The sequence below is a fragment of the Bidens hawaiensis genome, unplaced genomic scaffold (assembly GCF_021521415.1).
Source record: "Bidens hawaiensis isolate Kalapana, Puna unplaced genomic scaffold, B.hawaiensis_p1.1 tig00019639_1, whole genome shotgun sequence".
Lineage (NCBI taxonomy): Eukaryota > Viridiplantae > Streptophyta > Magnoliopsida > Asterales > Asteraceae > Bidens > Bidens hawaiensis.
The window spans coordinates 314,036-320,035 of record NW_027492978.1 but is presented as its reverse complement, the minus strand read 5'-3'; positions in this window follow the sequence as shown (position 1 = coordinate 320,035).

The following is a 6,000-nucleotide window of genomic DNA, read 5'->3' as shown; positions in this document are numbered from 1 at the left end:
ATAACGTATGGCCCTTCCCAAATCGGGGCCAACTTTCCTGGGCGTTGTTGGTTCGAAGCCTCGTTGTTACGCAGTATGTAGTCTCCTTCATTGAAATTGCAGAGTTTTACCCGCGTGTTGTAGTATTTTTGCATTTGTCGTTTGTAGTTTTCTTCACGCACGGCGGCTAAGTCTCTGCGCTCTTCGGTTAGCATAAGGTCTAACCGTCTTTCCGCATCATTGTCTTCTGGTTGGATTAAGACCCTTGGTGAGGGTAAACCGATTTCGACTGGGATCATGGCTTCAGTGCCATAAGTGAGACTGAACGGGGTTTCTCCCGTACTGGTCTTCTTCAGCGTTCTGTTTGCCCAAAGGACGTGTGGAAGCTCGTCCACCCAACCGGATCTATGTTCCAAGAGTCTTCTCTTTATGCCTTCGACGATGCTCTTATTTGCTCTTTCCACCTCACCGTTACCTTGCGGGTGTGCCACTGAGGTAAAGGTGTGGGTGATTTGAAGTTCTTTCAGCCACTGCTGTAGCTTCTTGTCAGCAAAGTTGGTGCCATTATCGCTTACCAAATTCTGTGGAAGTCCAAAACGACAAATAATAAATTCCCAAATAAATTTTTTGATATGCTTTGCGGTTGTTTGGGCTAAAGGTTTCGCTTCTATCCATTTGGTGAAGTAGTCAATGGCTACCACTAGGAACTGAACATTCCCAGCTGCTGTAGGAAATGGGCCTGTCACGTCAATGGCCCACTTCTGAAATGGCCACGAGGAAGTGACAGGAACAAGTTCATTTTTCGGGCGATGCGTGTTGGGTGCGTAAAGCTGGCAAGATCTGCATTTTCTGATGTATGCCAACGCGTCCATATGCATCCCCGGCCAGAAGTATCCCGCGTTGTTTAGCTTGGCTACCACAGCGCGGGGGCCTGCGTGTACTCCACAGATGCCTTCGTGAACCTCCCTTAGGAGGTAGTCGGCATCTTGGTTGTCCACGCATCTTAACAATGGGCCAAGAAAGTTACGTCTGTAAAGGATGTCATTGACCAGCTGATAATTCAGTGCTTTACAGCGTAGTTTTCTTGCCTGTGACTTCGACTCTGGTAACGTTCCTGCTTCAAGGTATTTTATTATTGGGGTCATCCATGTTTCTGTACCGGTTTGGATGACACAAATTTCCTTGTGCGGGACTGATGGTGTTTCGAGGAGTTCCACGCGGATGTCCTTTCCCAAGTGGGTGAAGGCCAGTGATGCAAGCTTGCTTAACGCATCCGCAGATTTGTTTTCGCTGCGCTTGACGTGTATCACTTTACAATCATTAAAATCGCGCATGATGGCTTTGGCCTGGGCAAGGTACAGGGCCATTGTGTCGTTCACAGCCGTGTACGTCCCGTTTATTTGGTTTGCCACTAGCATGGAATCTACATGGGCTTCCAAATTTTTTACACCCATTTTACGCGCAATCCTCAATCCGGCCAGGAATGCTTCATATTCAGCCTCGTTATTCGTACTTGGAAAATCCAGCCGAATAGCATAAGTATATTCCTGGCCTGCTGGATTTGTTAATTTTAACCCTGCGCCTGAACCCTCGTTACTAGCTGCTCCATCAGTGTAGAGTCGCCAGACCTCATTGATTTCGTGTGCTGGGGAGGGTTGAACCTCCTCCTGGCACTCTTTCTCCCGTGAAGCGGGGACTTCTGCAATAAAATCAGCCAGGACCTGGCCTTTAATGGCTGGTCTCGGCTTGTATTGAATCGCATATTCTCCCAATTCAATTGCCCACTTGGCTAGACGTCCCGATAACTCGGGTTTGCCTAGAACATTTGAGAGTTTGAAGTTGGTGAGAATAGTGATTGGGTGACCCTGGAAATATCGTCTCAACCTGCGTGAAGCGTGAATAAGTGCCAAGACCAGTTTTTCCAGGGTAGAGTACCGGGTTTCCGCGTCTGCCAGCACGCGGCTAACATAATAGATTGGCATCTGGATGCCTTTTCGTTCTACAAGCAGGACTGCCCCGGTTGCTCTATCTGTTGCGGAGAGGTATAGGATTAACTCCTCCCCCGCTTGTGGTGCTGTGAGTGTTGGGAGTTCGATCAGGCGTGATCGAATCTCCTGAAAAGCTGCTTCCGCTTCTGGTGTCCAGCGGAAGTGCGTTTTCTTTAAACAATTTCTTAGCGTTGACACAAATGGGAACGACCTATCCGCATGGTTTGCCAAAAAGCGGTTAAGCGCGACTAGTCGTCCATTCAGTGTTTGAGCCTGTTTTATGGTGGTAGGTGATTCCATTTTGACAATGGCTTCGACCTTTTCAGGGTTCGCTCTGAAGCCATCTTTAGTAATAATGACTCCCAAGAACTTCCCTTCTTCCACCCCAAATGAACACTTGCTCGGGTTGAGCTTCATGTTTATCTTTCTGAGTGTGTTGAAAGTTTCCTCAATGTCTTTCAACATCGCCTCTGGCTCGGGGCTTTTGATGACCAAATCATCCATATAGACTTCCAAGTTTCTCCCAATTTGGGCGTGAAACTCTTTGTCCATTAGTCGTTGGTACGTGGATCCCGCGTTCTTAAGTCCGAATGGCATCATTTTATAACAAAATGTGCCATCGGGCGTCCGAAAGGCGGTTTTGTCCTGGTCATCTACAGCCATGTGGATTTGATGGTACCCCTTATACGCATCCAAGAAGCATTTAAGGCGAAATGGTGCCACCGAATCCACCTTGAGATCAATTTCTGGCAACGGATAACAATCTTTGGGGCATGCTTTATTCAAATCTTTGAAATCTATGCACATGCGCCATTGTTTGTTATTCTTCGGTACCATTACGGGATTTGCAACCCACGTTTGATATTTGCTAACGCGCACGATGCCCGCATCAAGGAGTTCCTTGACTTGGGTTCTGCACGCGTTGGTTTGCTCGGGCCCCATTACTCTGCGCTTTTGTACGATCGGCGTAACGGCCGGATCGCATTTGAGCTTATGCTCTGCCTTACCCCGGGGTACACCAGTCATGTCGGCTGGTGTCCACGCGAAGATGTCTGCGTTTCGCTGCAGTAAGCGCTTGAGTAAGGTGCGTGTTGGATCAACAATTGTCGGGCCAATGGTAACGGCCTGATCGGGATATTTCCCATTGAATGCCCACTGTTCAGGTTCAGTGATGGTTTGTTTGGCCATCTTCGGTTTGGGTTTAGAGGAGACAGATGCGATGCATACCTGGGGAATGCCCGTGATCATCGCTACGCCTTCAGTTGTTGGCCATCCCATCATGCCGTGGACTGAGGATACCACGGCGTTGAATCTTGCCATCCCGTCTCTCCCGAATAGGATGTCATACGTATGATGTGGTTTTTTCATTACAACAAAATCCACATCCTCCGTGCGTGAATAATTCCCATCGGTGAGAGTGACGGGGAAAGATAGGATGCCCAAGGGAGTGTTCATGCTGCCGTCAAACCCTTCCATTGAAGCGTAGACCGTCTCCAGGCGTTCCTTGTCTTCATCGTCGAGCTTGTCGAAGAACTGCCTGTACATCACTGTCGATGATGCGCCATTGTCAACGAGGGTGCGGGAGGTGATGTAGTGCCCCAGCTGGCTTTTAATGACAATGGGGCCTTCTTTGTTTGGGCCTCCCGGCACTCGCGGGAAGCGCACTTCTGCTTCCTTCCATGCGCATGGTTCGGTTATCGGTCTCTTTCTTCCTCTGACCTTACCATGGACCATGTTGATGCTAATGTCGACGGGCTTTCGTCCGTTACCCCTGTACCTGTTGTCGTTCCTTCCTCCCTTCTTGATGGATGCCACGAGGTGTGCGAGCCTCCCATCTTTGACGAATGTCTCGACGATGTCCCTCAAGGATGTGCACTCCTCAGTGCTATGGCCCTTTGTCCCATGGAAGTCACAAGACTTGCTTTGATCCGCATTGGGTTTCTGTCGGATCGCTGGGGCTTTTGGCCATGGCAGTTTTTCCGTGGCAAATATCTCCGTGACGCTCTTGGTGAGTGGCGTCCAACGGTTTTTCCGGTTCGAAGGGTGCGTGTTGTCCCTTCCGCCAACCAGAGGGCGAGAGCTTGAGGGGGTGTCAAAGTTTATCCTTGACTGCCAAATACCTTGCCGCCTCTTTTTGTTTAGCCGGGCGGTTCTCACATTGTTCTCCCTTGTCCTCTGCGTGTAGAGGTTTGTATTCTGGGGGAGGTCTCTTCCCAGCTGTTTCTCCGTTTCGGCAAAGCGCTTGGCTGCCGTCATTATGGCATCCCACGTGGATGGCATGCCGTCTTTACCCGTCAGAGTGCGGATGAGTTCTGGGTATTCAGCGCCCTGAATGAAAGCGGCGCGAACGAGGTCTTCACTGATGTTGCCCAGACTCAGCTTCTTGGAGTTGAAGCGGGTGATGAAGTCCAGTAAGGATTCATCCTCTTCTCTCACACAGTTGAGGATCGTCCACTGCTCCTCAGTGTGCTTCCTCTGTTGACTAAACTGTTGACTGAACTTGTTCTGGAAGTCTGCCCAGTCATAAATGTGGTGGACCGGTAAACGGTCGAACCATGCTCTGGCTGCTCCTACCAGAGTCATCTGGAACATGTAGCACCACGTGGGTTCCGTCCAGTTACTGACGGTTGCCCCCGCAATGAACCTGTTCAGATGGTCATCTGGGTCGGATATACCATCGTATGTGCCAATATTGGACATTTGTTTGGCACTCCTCGGGGCGATTGCTTCTGCAATGTCCCTTGCAAATTTTGACCTTCCTGCGTTTGTGGCAGTAGGTCTAAAGGCCTTGGAGAAGTCACGCGAGCTTTTTTCCGTGACTGGTTGGAATGCTTCCCCAAAATTCCTTTTTGGCTGGGGATCCGTTTCCTTACGCTTCCCTTTCGCCCTATGGCGAGGGTTCGCGTCGGTGTCGGAGTCTTCCCTCTCGGCGTCTGAGTACTCGTACTCACTACTCATGTTGAGGTGCTGGCGAGTACTACCGAATTCCTCAGCTTGTTGGACTGAACGCAAGCGTTCGTCCAACTCAGCCTGAAATTCTCTTTGACGTGCCTCGGCCCATGCCTTCACTTGATCAAGTGTTTGGCGAGGGGCTCGAGTTCGTTTTTCCAGCTGGGCATCAGTGAATCCCAGTGGAATATTTACTCCACTTGCCCCTACATGAGTGACTGGGGTAGTGTTCGTAAAATGTACTTCACTTGCCCCAGCTTGGGTGGCTGGGGTAGTGTTTGTAAACATTGTGTTGCCGGTGTTTACCCCAGTGGCTGGGGTTGTGGTTACCGGAATTTCTCTAGTCATCTTGGAAGTTTTGAAAAACTGGAGAAAGATGTAGTTCTAGCTTTATGCACGGATGGCGCCAATGAAGAAACACTAAGTGACCCCGGGCAGATTATGGGTAATCTGGGGGCTAAGTAATGTTTCCCACGAAGGTTAGGTCCAGCAGAGTAAGTTGTACTTCAAGGAACCTGCAAAACAGACACCGTAAGCTCGTCACTGAGAAGGGGGGGGGTTCCTCCTTGTGACCACCCTCCGGCGTGAGAATCAGTCTATATTGCTCTTTAAATATAAAAGTATATGAATACTATCAGAGCAATTATCAAGTAAGTTATACGAGATAGTAGATGATGAAATGATAATACCATTTGCTGTCTTTTATAGCCGAAGGTGGGTTTCCAAGGGGTTTAGCCGGCCCAACACGCTACCAACTGTAACCTATGCACGTGCCCTACCTGTGAGTGGTGGATAGGTAGCGGCTGACACAGAGCAGGCGTGCCGTGCACTCTTCGTCTTCTACCAACTGCAGGCTAGGCACGTGGTCTGGCAGGAGTTGGTGGGCAGGCGGCGGCTATTGGTCACAGTGCTGTGGCGTGCTGTCTGCCACGCTGCTGTCAGTGAGCTGTCGCATTCTTGGTCAGATCTTTTGTCTTTACCTCGTCAGGTATCACGCAAAAGATCCTCCATCATACAGACTGGCCCATTTTGGCGGGAGTTTTCCCCCTCCCGCCTCTGCTCATTCTTTCAGGTGACACTGAAT